The sequence below is a fragment of the Pleurodeles waltl genome, chromosome 1_2 (genome assembly GCF_031143425.1).
Source record: "Pleurodeles waltl isolate 20211129_DDA chromosome 1_2, aPleWal1.hap1.20221129, whole genome shotgun sequence".
NCBI lineage: Eukaryota > Metazoa > Chordata > Amphibia > Caudata > Salamandridae > Pleurodeles > Pleurodeles waltl.
This window is the reverse complement of record NC_090437.1, coordinates 645776191-645791604: the sequence shown is the minus strand read 5'-3', so window position 1 is coordinate 645791604 and position 15414 is coordinate 645776191.

Sequence of the window (15414 nt, the reverse complement as noted above, 5' to 3'; positions counted from 1 at the left end):
GCCCACTCTTGGGGAACCTCCAAGGTGAAGCCAGGCATCCCAGCGCTGTTGGGGCCATTGTGGAGATTAAGCAAGCTATTGCCCAGAGTTACAGAGTGGGACCCATGAATTAGATTAGGCACTGATGCAAGAATTATCAGGTCTGAGCCCAAGACCCGCCAAGGCAGGAATTGAACCCTGGCCAGATTTCTGCATCAGGGTCTGCTGCTCTAACCATTGAGCCACACTTCTCCATTAAGGCACTGCTGCATACTTGCCCCCTTTTACTGTTAGTGTATATTAACTCTTTGGATACCGCACTAAATGAGTATGCTAAGGATGTTCCTAAAATAGGGAATAATTCAGTACCGGTGTTGCTGTACGCTGACAATGCTGTGCTTTTGTTGTGTACAGTAAATGGCTTGCAAAAAATGCTTGATGGTTTCAACAGTTTTATGAAAGGCCTAAAACTCAAGGTAAACCTCCAAAATCATTTGTAATGTCAGGAGGTTTTTAAAAAACTTAAGTCGAGGGTGTTTTGCCTAGGGGGTAGACTAATTGCTAATATTTGGGTATCCTTTTTGACTCAATCAGGAGATGGGCCCTATTGATATCTCAAAGGTCAGTAAAAATGGGGATAATAGGAGACTGTATATTCATATTTGCAAAGAGTCTGGGCCAAAAATCAATCCGGGAATTGGTTCAGCTCTATAAGAGCAAAAGTATAGATTTTATCTCACCAGGCATAGGCTCAATATAATTCATCACTTGGTTGCCCTCCCGGTGTGAAGGTCTTGACACGCATCTCTTCCACCTTGCCTATGTAATGGTTTGACAGCACAATGTACCTCGCACTTTATGTTATTTTGCACGCTGTATGACTCACCCAGACAGAGATTTTTACACCATATCCTGCTGAAGAATAATTTCTTATGTTATACTTGCCCTCAATGGATGCGTGTGTTGCAATTATCAGTTATATTAGAGCTGCCCTCACTATCAGAAAAATGTATGTACTTTAAATCAGTCAGAAGTATGTTGTTATTGGATACACTTTGTGATAAGAGAGATTAGATATGCATTGATGAATTTAATTTTGTAAAGATTTTAGATGGATTAATTTTGTGTTTTTTTAAAATGTTTATTGGAAATGTTTTTATTATTGTGAAGTATTGTTCTACTCTTTTATGGCTGAGGACATTGACCAAATAAAGATTGATTTGAAATTGATTTGATAATGGGTCAGAGACCTAAATACTGACTCTGGGGGAGGGATTTGTTAATGCTGGGACAGCAAGACCCACATACTGGGCTATATGGGCATTGTTGCTGGGATAGTGAAGTTAAAACACTCATTAATGGGACAAAACCGTAGCACTAAAACAGGGAAGCACATAGAGACAATAAGTCAGGGAAACATATATACTAATGCAGTGATAAAGGGACTCTGACTATCGGACACGGATGCACTGACAATAAGAAAGTGTGACTCAAACATTTACCATTGAAGTGAGGTACACAAACATTAGCAGTGAGGTAGAGAGACATGTACATGGATTCTTAGGGGCACAAATGCTTGGGCTTATGCTGGGTGCTCCCTTATGTCTGGAAAAAGATATGATTCTCTGAGGTGTTCTAACAAGAGTAAAACACATTTATCCGGAGCACGTTTTCTTATTCCAGGTAGGTTGGGGGGTAGTTTATCAATTTGAAGCTGTAAAACTGTCACTGGATTTGCCATTTGTTGGCTTACCTTGGATATCACTTCAAATCTTATTTTTGAAGGCATTGTCAAAACAACAAAATACTTTGACACTTTCTAGCTCTGCATAGATTGTATTGGGCTTATCATATGTTTTAATATTCTGCTAGAAAAACAGACATTTGCAGTGAGCAGATTTAAAGAAGTGTCAATAGTGCTGTAGAGTGCTCCATGCTTTTCTGATTAGCTCTAAAAGGAGCAAACATGTGTCAGTAGCTGTTTTTAGTTATTCCATGTTGGCTTGAAAGGTATTGTATTAATCCAAATCTGAAATACGGTACCTGGCATGGTGAAATGTCTTTGTTGTTTTTGGCTCAGCATGGATAGCACTTGTTGATTCTATGACATTAATGACATTGCCAAAAAATGGCAAACGTTTTTGTGACTTTTTTGGCTTGGCGTGGATGGCATTGGGCTTATTCCTTCCCCAAAATTCTTGTTGGAAAATAAAGATTGGAGGTGAGCAGCTTTAGAGTATAGGTAGTGTTATAGAGGGCTTCATGTAAAGGAGTCACTCTCCAGCTAAAAACATAGGAACAATCCAGATTCCCCATTTCTTATTTCTCTAATTTATGCAGCTGCCTGAACAAATCTATGCTTTTCTGACATGCTGTATCAAGAGTATAACATGTCAGGGGCTATATTTCTTTCTTCTAGGTTGTCGTGGGTGATATTTTATCAATCCAAAGCTATAATACTGTGTCTGGAATGGTAAAATGCCTGCCATGTTGTTGTTTGGTGTGGCAGTACTTGCTATTCTTGTGCATAAAGACATTGCATATAAATGAACAAAGGCTTTGTCATTTTATTGGCCTGTAATGGATGGCACTGGGCATATCTTACTGGGTGCTCCCCTATGTCTGGAAAAAACAGGCTTCTCTTACAACCTCTACCAAGAGTGAAACATATGTACCAGAAGCATTGCTGGTATTTTATCAATTCAAAGCTTTAATACTGTGCCTGGTCTTGTAAAATGTGTGTCATAGTTTTTGGATATCACTTGCTAATCCTATGGTTAAAGACATTGTCAAAAATGTGAAATGCTTTGGCTGATCTAGCTCAGCTTGGCTTACACTGCGAATATCCTATGCTCACATATTCTACTAGAAAAACAGGTATTTTAGGTGAGCAGATTTACAGTGTCAGTGGAGTTGTAGAATGCTCCATATGAGGGAGATGCACTCTATCTAAAAGTTGGGAAGTGCCCACGTATTAGGTGGTGGGCAACCCCTTTATATGAGAATGACTTGGGGTTCTGTATTTCTTTTTTGCATAGTTTATGCAGCACTCTAAGGCTGGAGGACATTATTTTGATTTGTTATAGGTGCAACCTTATGCCTGGACAAACCCATGCTTCTCTGATGAGCCCTAGCAAGAGTGAAAAACATGTCAGGAGCTGCTTTTACTATCTGTACGTTTGTGCACATGATATCTTATCAATCCAAACATGAATACGGTGCCTGGAATGGTAAATGCCTTTGTCATGTTTTTGCTTGGCATGGATAGCACTTGCTAATCCTCTACATAAAGACATTGCTAACAAATGGCTAAAGCCTGATGTAGCTGATAATTTAGACTTTGGACAAACAGAATGTATTACAACGATACAGAATTTCTAATGAGTACTGATTTAAATACATGTGTAAAGATGGAGAAATGCAGTTCTGAATTATGCTGATTGAAATGTATTATCATAATATTTCTGTTTAAAGTGAATGTAACTTGAATATTATTGAAACATTATTAATATTGATTTCATAAGTTGATATACTAAAATGTGTTTATTAGAATGTATCAATTAAATGTATTGCTTTAATTCACTTGCATTAGCTTAAGTGAGGCCTATTAGTCTTATATTGTGTGACTGAAAGAAATGCAGATTTGTTTTCATAACAAGGTTTCTTTCAGACCTCGTTCCCACGAGAAGACTAGCTTTGGAAATAGACCCTGTTGTTTTAAACATAGGAAGAGAAGTGAACTAATGTCCTTGAATGTGGAACATCCTAAAATTGTGGACTGTCAAGTTATACAATTATTTCAATATTGTGTGGAGCCACATGAATGGAAGATGTTTCCATGACAGACCTGGAAATGTATGTTGTTGTTTCAACCTAACATCGTGTTAACGATTTTTTTGGATTATGCCCCTTCAACCTATTATGGACTGTCACAGTTCATGAATCAGATTGCTTTATGAACTTTGATATATTAATGACCAGTTGGACTTTGGTCAGACTTTCTCCTGGAGAGAGGTCTTCCAGAACCCTTGCTGATAACGAACTCTGAATGCTGAACCTCTTGGAGAAATATCTTCCTTTGTGCTTTGCCCCTTTGAGATGCCCCTTTTGAGACTTGGAGATTTTCATCCTATCCCTTGCAGAAGACTCTTAATTGAGCATCTGACATACTGTCACTTTCTTATTTTGTAACCTATCTTTTGCTCACCTTTGTCAATGGCTTGTTACCAGAGATTCCCTTTTTCCAAATTCATTTTTGTTCTTTTGTCCTTTTTGTCTTTAGCCTGCATGTGTTCCTTGCTACACATGTTAATCCTTGATTTGACAATGGTAGAGGTAAAACTTTGCTCAACTAAAGTTATACCTCTGTTACTTTGAAATTGGTGAATGGTTGTTAGGTCTGAGCAATGCTTGTTTTCTGTTCAACAGATACTTTACTGATGCACTGTGTTATCTTTATTGAATGCTTAGTTTTGGTAACGTTAGTCTGCCTTAACTTAATTCATTGCCTTGGGCAACCTTTGGGGAATCTGTATCTTTAGAACTTTGTTTTGAGAATGGTCTATATGACTTTGAGCTTGAGTTTGTAATCAATTCCCTTACCTTTATTCCTGACTGGAGCTTTCTTTGTACGGCCAAATGGGTCATACTGTATAATATTCTTTGTTTGTATTTGGAAATGGTGTTAGTATTTTTACCACACTGTCAGCTGGGTCCAATGGCCTTAATGAACATTGAATCCTGCTATGGATGCAAATGCTCCAGCCGATCTAGTAGAAGAGGATGGTTTATCCCATGATGGGGTAGAAACACCCATCACCCTAGATAAGATTGACTTTTCACAAATTCCCAGTCCAAAGTTTGACCATTCCCAAATTTTGTTCCATGGTCCATTCCAGAGACTGATGAAGTTCCAGGATCATGCCTATAACTGACCCATGTGTGAATATTAATAGGTTTTTGCGCTTGCATTTGCTTTTGGCCTGAAGATTGCGTTAAAGTGTGATGTAGTGAAGTATTTTGCAGTGTCATCATGCTCAAAGTGATTGTAGTGCTTAACACTAAAAAATATATGCAGTTGTTGATTGGTCTGTCCTGGCCTAAGATCCTGGGATAACACACAAGTGTAGAAGGCACTTGGTTAATTTATGGTCTGCAGTGAGGTACTTGTCATGAGACATCATTGACAATGCCAATAGTGCCAATAGTTTCCCTTGAGTGAGTAGGAGTTAACGGTTGGTATTAGGTGAAACCTGAGTGAACATGGATGATCTGTATCAACCGTGGTTACAAGTGCTAGTCAAGTTTGACGTAATCGTGAAGGATTTAATCAGAAAGTACAGCTTTGAAGTGTTTGAGTTCCTACCTGTAGAGTACAGACAGGTTCTTGGTTTTTCCTTGAAATATTTTGCATTAGAAGTGTGTGTGAGTGATTGTGTAAGAGACAATCATGAAGTGACTGCAGCTGTTGAAAGAAGAGAGTGTAACATCATTTACATACAGAAAACACTATGAGGGCAGCTCTGGGCCCCACACGGCTATAACTGGCATTGCCTCTGTAAGGGTACCCTTGAAACCACCCTCGTTCTCTACTGTTGTCCTTCCTGTTGCCCCTTCCCTGCATCATTCATTTCTCTTTCTGTCTGTCACCTTTTGGCTTGTTTGTCAACTTTTTTTAATCCTAGGCAGCAGTCGAACGCTTTGCATGATCCTATTACATGGATAATTGCACTTTTGCCGGTTACATGGATAATTGCACTTTTGCCAATACGTTTCAGTGCGAGTGAACTTCTGCTTCTCAGGCATGCCAGTGCCACCAAATATTTCTGTGTCTGCTCATAAATCCGTCTGTTCTTTGCAGGTTACATGTTTGGGATGAATAATGCAGAGCACAGCCTCGTGCAGACATCAATAAACTCCACTCTCGCCCATTTCTGTTATCAAAATGCAGCACGTGTGTCTGCTTTCCCAAGGCATACATAGGAGGCCAAGGTGTGTGCATGTGTGCTTGGAGGGCAGCGGCTGGGCTCTGTGTGGGGCGCATGGAGGGCACTACTGTTGTATGCGGGTCCTTCTGTCATAGGGTGTTGTTGATATCCTAGATGTGCATACGGCCTGCCCAGATACAAAAGGCCCCTAATACTTCCAGTCGTGGATGTCAGGCCATGTAATTATAACAAGGAGAGGCTGCAAGTGTGTATCCCCATTTCAAATCTCTGTGTCTGTTTCTCCTTGTGTGTCTTATTTGCTTTGCGTAGTGTGTGGTTGTGTGTGTCCCAGGTGTGTGTCTTTGCTTCGTGCATGTCTGTTTCCTGTTTCCCGTGTGTGTCTTTGCTTCACATGTGCATGTCTGTTTTCCCTTGTGTGCGTTTCCTTGGTTCGGGCGCGTGTGTGGTTGTGTGTGTCCTGTGCATGTCTGTAGCATTGCTTTTCGTGCACATGCCTGTTTCCCTGTGTGTGTGTTCTTTACTTAACCTGTGTGTGTGTCTGTTTTCCCCTGTGTGTGTTTCCTTGGTTCGGGCGAGTGTGGGGTTGTATGTGTCCTGTCCGTATTTGTAGCATTGCTTTGCGTGCACATGCCTGTTTCACCGTGTGTGTATTTACTTCACCTGTATGTGTGTCTTTTCCCCGTGTGTCTTTGCTTCTCATGTACTTGCGTGTATTGTTTACTACAACTCAGCGTAGCATTTGTTTTTACTGTGTACCACACAAAATATGTGATTCCTCTACTGCTTATGTGAGAATTACTTGTGTTCGCTGTTGAATATTAATGGCACACCATTGACCCTATGGCGGCGTTACACCCCAAATTGAATTTGCTTTTGAAAAAATACATGTTATTATTTATCCCATTCAAAGGTATTCATCTTATACGTATCGACAAGTTGAAAGGTGGAGTCAGTCAGTGCAGTGATTTATAGCTGTCTCGTTCTACGTTACTAATGTCTAACCACTGAGCAGTGACATAGTTTCTGTGTGTCAACAACAGACGCAGTGCACGATCAACGCATCACATTCATACAAAAATTTAGGATTTCTCGATCAAAACAATTAATAAGTAGAAACATTGAGGTATTACAGAAAAGAGTGATGTGCTCTTTGTCTAATGGGATAGGACCAGTAGTAATGCTACGAACTGTAAAAAGTGTTTATGGTTTCGTGTATGGATTGTGCTTTGTCTATGTGCAGCTGTATGAAATTCTATTAACCATTTTCTCACGAAGTGAGCTTTCTTACTGCAGTTAAAGTGCTATGCTCCGTCATCCATGTAGACAATAAGATTTCATGCTTTGATCCTATTTTACCTAACTCTCACTCCAAACAGCCTCATAAGTCCCCACCTATAGCCAACACTCCCTCAGCCACCCCCTACACCCTGGCTACCACACTCTGCTGAACTTACAGAACCCATGCCAGGCACTACACAATCTCTACAGCGCCTTACGTGTCCACAGACATGCTCTCCACACCTTCACTTGTACCCTGCCTACCCTCAGCCATTCCCTGCACATTCTCCGCCATGTGCAGCAGGCCCCAGCCACATTGCACGACCAAGTTCTGCACATCCTCTTTCACAGTGGCTTCACTGACCGCTCTCAGTCTAAGCCATGTTATGCACTGCACACCCCCAGCCACTGCCAAGCTGTGCACAGCCTTGCCTACAGTTGCATACCTTCGACCATGCCCTGCAAAATATGGTCTTGCATACCCATGACAAGCTCCATGCACTCTTCATCTCTCTTTGACTGCAGATTTTAAGTCAATATGCAGACCTACATTTTGCAGTCCGCGAGCAACAAAGGGCAGTTGTGCGCATCCTTATTCGCACTATTCGCTATCCGTGCTCTGCACACCTCCCTATACCCATCATCTATCACCATTCATGTCCTGCTCTCTTCCAGTGCATATTTTAACCTCACACATTGCAAAACTTTGGCCACATCTTACACAACGTCAGTCCAAGCCCTAAGCGATGCTCTAAATCGACCAGCAGTGCACACTGTCACACTGATAATCCGTAATCAGGCTGTGCACACACACTCGGGCTTGCTGTGCACACTTTCTGCTATTCTAATCTGATTTAAGGGAAGTATGGGAATGGTGGGTAGTACACAGCTACAAGGAGTAGTTTCTGGTGCCCTGATTTTGCCCTGCAGTGTCTTTAGCTCCTGTTATAAGTTCATCAGATGGAAGCTGCAAGGGAATGTAGGCGGAAGCAGAGGAGCCAGTGCGGATTGCAGTTCAGTTTCCTCTCGGCCCAAGACTCGTAATGATTGTAAACCATGTAAATTTCAGGGATAATTCAAACATAGACCCTTCTGGCTCTTCTATGGGGTTCCACCTTAATTTCGTCTGTGTGAAGAAATAGTATAGAAGTAAATCTTGTTAAATTCGGTTCGAGTCATCACTGGGAGGGAAGATGCACTGCGCGGTACGGTGTTGTGTGCAGGAGGTGCAATAACCATAGCATGCACGTTTACCGTTTTCAAGGGATTTCCTTGGGAAGGAGGGAAGAGGCGTGTTATCAAAGTATGGTGGAGTGTTTATCAGCTCCTTCTTACGATTATATCACCATAATGGTTAACTCAAAATGTAATACACTAACCACCCTTATAGGCAAAAGCAGTGTTCTGCTTAGACTGGAACATCGATAAAGGGTTTTAGGACCAGAATATAGCAAGCAAAATATCATCTGACAGAATTATCTCTTTTTTAATGTTGTTTACAAAAATATCACTTCATTCACTGTTAATGGCACTATATTTTTGTAATCGATATTTAGGACAGACGATATTCTTGGTACCACTATACTGACCTACAACTCGGTACATGCAAATACATTCTCGTGTAATAGCAGTTGTCTGTTAATGCAAGTGTTCATAACATCAGTGCCATCAAATTGAATGAAAGGTTCAATATTTTAGTGCATTAAATTAAGGTCGGGTACCATCCATACGTGACTTCAGTGATGGATATTTTATATTCGGCTGCATTAAAACCACCCGGTATTTGGCAAACCTAATTCCGTAGATTCAGAGACCATTTTACCTTTCTCTCGCAGTTTGTTTGTGGTTCCTCTTCGAGGGGGGCTCTCCTGGCAGTTCAGGAAAGACTTGCCACGAGGAGCAGGGTCGATACTGGTTTCCATAAGACAAGCCCCTCTCTGGACTGGTACAGTAAGTTAAAAGCAGGATGTTGGAATGCTATATAAAGCAATTGCCAGTGTTGTTGACTATTTGCTAACATTCCTCCCATCTCCTTTTGTATGTTTACTACCAACATTTGATCTTGACTTTATTCTTCTATGGTCTTCCATTCTAGTTGGTAGGGTTTAGCACAGTCCGAATAAAACAAGTTCGCCTTTGGTTCTGTCCACACACAATGAGATATATGGTAAACATGTGTTCGCTGTGTTCTTTTATCAAAAAGCCACACTTGCGTGGCCATGACACACCAAGAATTTGGTGACACACACACCTGATCCAAGAGAAGGCCTGAAGCACGATACTGAGCACACCTACCTGACTATACAATTAATCTGTAGCAGCAGTGCTTTCATGAACAAAACAATTAAACATGTATACACCGGAGTCCAGGAGAAACATGTTGCGGAGGGCTATCACTCTACCCGTCATGGTACCGAGGGGGAGGGATCAGGCTCAGGGGCAACCTGAAAAACTACTGTTTCCATATAAAGGATAGTGAAAGCAAGAAGCACCATCTAGTGTTAATTAGTTATTGCTATTGTTGAAGAGCGTTTGTATAGCGCCCGGTCCACCACTAGCAGGGCATCGCAGTGCCTTTTGTTAGCCTAGGGTGTAACTTTCAAGGTATTTAAATTGCTGGCTGGTGCCTGATCCAGTTTTGTCAAAAAGTGAGGTCAGGATAGTGACTTTGTAATTTTTAATGAGGTGTACGGTTTTACTTCGGGAGTGATGAAGCAGAAAATGAAGGTTTTCATTTATTGACGCTTAAACGTAGTGCTGCAATAATCATGTGTGACTTTAACCGAACTAATAAAGATTGTACGGGGACAAAATGTGCCCTCAGAGTAGGTTGCCAACATTTATAAGCGTGCTTTATATAACGAGGTGTGTTAGAATTGCACTAATCCGACATAATCATAAATGGGTGCTACGATTTGCTTGTTTGAAATGTTTTAGCTTAGCATTACTTTAGTGCAGGCTTCGGCCTAGTTGCCTGGTCTCACGGTTTAGATGCTCGTATTTTTCCAATGTGCTAATAAACATGTATTTTTGCTTGAAGCTGTACTTTTCCACTGAGATCGTTCACATGCTTATCTTAAGGTTTCGTGCCAGCCTGGCATATTTCTCTTTTTACTCCAAGGTCGATCTGCAGGTGCGGACAATGGAAGCTCTGAAAGTGAGTTAATTGGTATAAAATGTTGCAACTTGCGTACCCATCTCCAAGGATAATGTATGCTTAAGTAAAAGCTTGAGAATTGTTGTTTTTGATTGGACAATTTGAAGTCAACCTATGAACCCTCCAATGGAAGACCCTACTGGATTTGAACTGTTGTCTATTTAAACCAGGTGCACGAGAAGAAGGTAGCCATTATAGCCATTGCAGCCTTTTGCAGCCATTACCAGCTATTGCCCGACATCGCGCCATTCCGTAGCTATTATGGCCCACTTTGCTGCGACGCCATTTTGAAAGAGACTTTGATGCTTTCTCTAATCGGGAGAAAGAGACTTTAAATGATTCTTGCCCTAGAGACTTTAACTTTAATCCCTTGCATGAAGTAGTAGTTTTACCTTGCCGCCGTGAGGCAATTGCCCCGTCCACCTTACCCCTTTGCCCCGTCCCATGCTGATCGAGAAACGGTACCTGTGAGACGAAGACTTCCTTGTATGCTGATCGTAATTGGTAAATATGAAAGGAAATTGTAAATTGCATTGTGTTTCTTTTAGGTAACCAACTGCTGATTTTGATAAGATCCCTAGTTAGGAGATTTTTCTAAATTAATGTTGCTAAATTGTTTTGCATGAAGTCCCACATGCCGATGCTAATTTGGGATTAGATGAGGATTCCTTCTGTTACACGATGCAATTTGAGATCTTGCTATGCTGACCAATGTATGCAATTAGCCCATTACAGATTATCGTATTAGTGATTTGCATTGCTATTATCGAATGCCTTGTTATTCAAATGCTACATAGATTGCACTTGTTTCGCCGTTATGGACAGCTATTAATGTTCATTTACGTTTATCATTTGGTGTTGAGACACATCTACATTGTGCTAGCTTTGTTAATATAGGGAAATAAATTTACTAACTTTGAATAAACTGGTGTGGTTATTCCTGACTGAAAGGTCAGGGTTCGCCGAAATGTATTCTGGATTAATTGTCAAGTGTTATGTCGATCAGGGTATTGCTTATGTTCGTTATTGATTATTGATTTGATTAAATTGACCGATATAGAGTACGGAGAGTCTCACTTAGTCAAAAGATTCATCGGCCTAAAGAGCGTCCAAAATACAGGTAAATTATTAATACGGACCGCTCTATCAGTAGATGGTAGCAGAGGACGGTTTCGCCTTTTGGGACCCCGTACTCTTAAAGTACATGGTATTGAATTAACGGTTACGCCCTTTGAGACCCCATTCGAGAAGTTGAAATAGATTTTTCTTGGGTAAAATAGATTGACAGAATGATGATGGGCTAGGTCCACCGCGACTTTCCCGGGATCTCGGAGCTTGCGAATGAAGAGAATGGAGGTGTGGAATCGGCGTTGGTGGTACTAGTGACGGTATGAGTGAAGTCAGGGTTTTGCGCTTGCACAGCTTATTGCCGCAGGGTGTGTGAGAAGGTTGCGAGGATTTTCTTTTTAATAGAATAGCGGAGGTGCGACTCCGAGTGTAGAAGTAGGGAAGTCGTCGAACTTCATAGAAATAGCGGAGATGCGACTCCGGGTGTGAGAGTAGGGAAGTCGTCGAACTTCATGTGCATGTGGCGCTTTGTGCATAAAAAGGTCCACGTGGTTGTTGTTGTTGAGACGGGCCCTGCGAGGTCAAGAGACTCCGGAGTATGTTGTTTTATGTTGTGGTCTGGGCGGTTTAGTAGGTTGATCGGGCGTGGTCAACGAGTCGGTACGTGTGTTAAGGGAGTGAAAGAAACTTCGACTTCGGGCTTTGACAAAATTCTAAGTGCACTAGAATAGATCATTGACAAGTTGAGAGTAGGTCTGCGGGTCAGATTTGCTTGCGAAAGTGGGGACCGAGAAAGATGGAATAACTGCTGAGGCTAGTGAAAAGTCCCTAAGGTCCTGAAGCGACTGTGTTACCCTTCCTGTAGTAAACCGACAGATCTGTTTTAGTTTTTGGTAGCTCGCGATACATGCAAGAAGTTGTTACGAGAGGAGCTGAGTGAAGGAAGACTGGCCGCAAGGCTTTGTCAGCCGCAGTGTGTGTGAGTGTGACGTCACTAGGAGCCGCGCTGGGATAGGTTGGTTGGTGAGAAGGGTCGCGCACGGATTGGACGCAGTCCGTGGGGCTCGATTGGAAGGGGAAAGGCAAGCGAAGAGTATTCCGGGAATTAAAGTCACCTATTGATTACAAACTTTGTGAAATAAAGGACGAGAAAATGAAATTTTTTAAAGCATTAAGGAGTGCGATGAAGGGGGAGTCTTACATTAAAGCGAGCGTAGGAGAAGAGACGCCACCCGAAGGCACACCAGCTTACATTGTAATGGAGGAAAAGGGGGTAGCTCCGTGCCTTTGGCTAAAGCAATGGCACAAGCTGACAGAGAAACATGGGAGCGTAGCGTTCCCGATCCATGGGACATTCAATATAAGGATACTAGAGAATTTGAGATTTGCGATGTACGACATGAAGGTACCTCCAAGGCCAGCACAGTTTGAGGCTCTAGCAATTTGGGAACTAATGGCTAGACAGCGGCAGCAAAATAAGTTCGAGACTAGGATAAGGAAGGTAGAAAAGACACTAGCGGACGTTAGGTGGGATAATGCACAGAAGGTGTGGAGGTCAGATGTATTGCAGGGGATAAAATTGTTTCCCGCAATTACCAAGGAAGAAGAGGAGACAGGTAAGAAAGTTACCTGTAAGACAAACAGGAGGTGTTCGAAGGATAGAGAGGACGAGGAAAAGTTGAGAAGAGAAGAGGAGTTAGAGGATGAGAAGTTAATAATGCAATTGCTGAACGACCGTCCACCACCTTATGCGGAGAGTGGACAAGGTCCAAGTACCAGTTCTGCCCCTCCGGCACCGGTACAGAACAGTGAAACCCAGAGTTCAGGAGCATCATCGGGGTCTAAGGACCCGAGTTTACTGTTCACCCCGCAGATACCGCAGGTTAGGAGAATATATCCAGATGTGCCCATGTTGAAACCAGCAGAAAATTATCAGCCGCAGATGCCAGGGTACTACAGCAGTGACAACAGTGCAGGAATGATTCTAGAACAAACCGTAAGGGGAGTACAGAATGGTCACAACCAGACATTGGCACAAGCCGAATCAACCCAGTTTTTGATGCCTCAAAAGCAGATGCAGGGGGGGACAGCACATGCTCAGATGACGGGGAGCCAGATGGGCATGCCGGCAATGATGACCCATAATATGGGAATGAACATATCTCAGAACATGGGAAATGGACAGAACCCAGACGCGATATCACTACCCATTACTGTAGGTCCACCGGTACCTTTGTACAGTCAGCCTAACTTAGGAATGAGCGGTCAGGGATCAATGCTGCAGAGTGGGACAGAAAGGAGGTGCATAGAAAACACTCCAGGGATAACTCCGATAGCGGCTCAGCCAACTGGATCTGGATCCTTGATGGAGTTTAGTCCCATATGTGCTCAGTCAACACTGGTGAGGTCGAGTCCCCCACTGGTGATACCTCTAACATCGAACACTGAAAAGTTGCCGCAACCATCAATGGCAGTCGATGTGAACGCTACACTGATGGGGTTGAATGCGCAACAGCTGACACAGTGGTTCAACAGTCTGAATTCCACACAAAGCTCAGACAGTGGGAAGGGAGAAGATTATATGAATAGGATGAGGTTGAACATGGAAGCACAAGAATTGGTGGAAGGGACTATGGGTGTGAATAGGTTAGAGTCCTACTCGGAAGAAGAGTTGAGGTATCTATGTCCCAGGATTACGAGAGAAGTGAACAAGGTACATAAAAGCCTGCAAGAAATAGCCGACAAAAACGGGGTTGATATAGACAAGATGAAACATTTGAGCAGGAGCTACAGGTTGGATTTTGGGACCACAGATTTTGAACACATGAGGTCAGCAGGCATGAAGGCGCACCTTAGTGAATTGCTACAGAGTGCACAAGTGTGGAGGTGCTTAGACAAATGGGAAAGCAGATGGGTAAAGAGAAAGGAAAAGAGGAAAGACAGTGTCCCAGAGCTAAACGAGAAAAGACCACAGAGTAGTGATGCAGTAACTATGTTACCAATGAGGGAGACAGCAGGGGGAAAATTAATACATGTACCATGGCATAGAAGCGACATTCAGTCTTTTACGGATGATTTTCCCAAACTAAGAGAGAAACCGATTGAATGGTATCAACAGACTGACAGGTTTGTGAAGCTTGCAAAATGTCTCTGGGAAGACCTGAACACTCTCTTTGAGATTGTGGTTCCGGCAGACTTGTGGGAGGATTGCAAAAGAGCTGTAGGTTGGCCGACAAGTGAACCAGAGAGAGACAGGGAGACGGGTGCACCATCACCTATGGTGATGAGCTTGTACTACAAGGTGATTGAGCATTTGAAGACGAAAGTTGCCGCGAAAAATGTGGATTGGCAGAAGATCGATCGAACTGCCCAAGAGGCTAAAGAGTCGATTCATAGTTACTATGAGAGGTTGTTGAAGGCGTTCAAGAATTACAGTGGCACGGAAACAATAGAGGCGAAGGACATGCTTCATTTTGTGTTTAGATTTGTGGAAGGGCTGAGACCAGAGATAAGCCAGATGATAAAGTCGCATTTAATTTGTTGGCAATCGAAACCGATTGATGAGGTGTTGAATTATGCGAAATACTGTAGCGATGAAATTGAAGTGAAACAGAAAAAGTTGAAAGAGAAAGTGAGGATGATGCAGCTTAAAGCAGCTCAGACAGGTTTGCAAGGTCTGCAAGGGTTGCAAGGGTTACAACAGCAGGTACCGCAACAGCAGCCGCAGTTGCAGGGAAATATGATGTTTCAGCCACAGGCGAGAGGCAGAGGCAGAGGAGGTTTTGTGAATAATGGTCCGGATTTGAACACTGTTGTGACTCAGAATGGTGTGCAGGCATTGAAAAAGGTGATGCCGTGTCACGTGTGCGGAATTGTCGGTCATTGGAAATGCGAGTGCCCGATGGTGGTGCAGGAAGGTGCAGGTGTTGGTCAGCAAAACAATGATGTCAATGCATTTCAGGCAATGAGGGGACCGAAAATGAG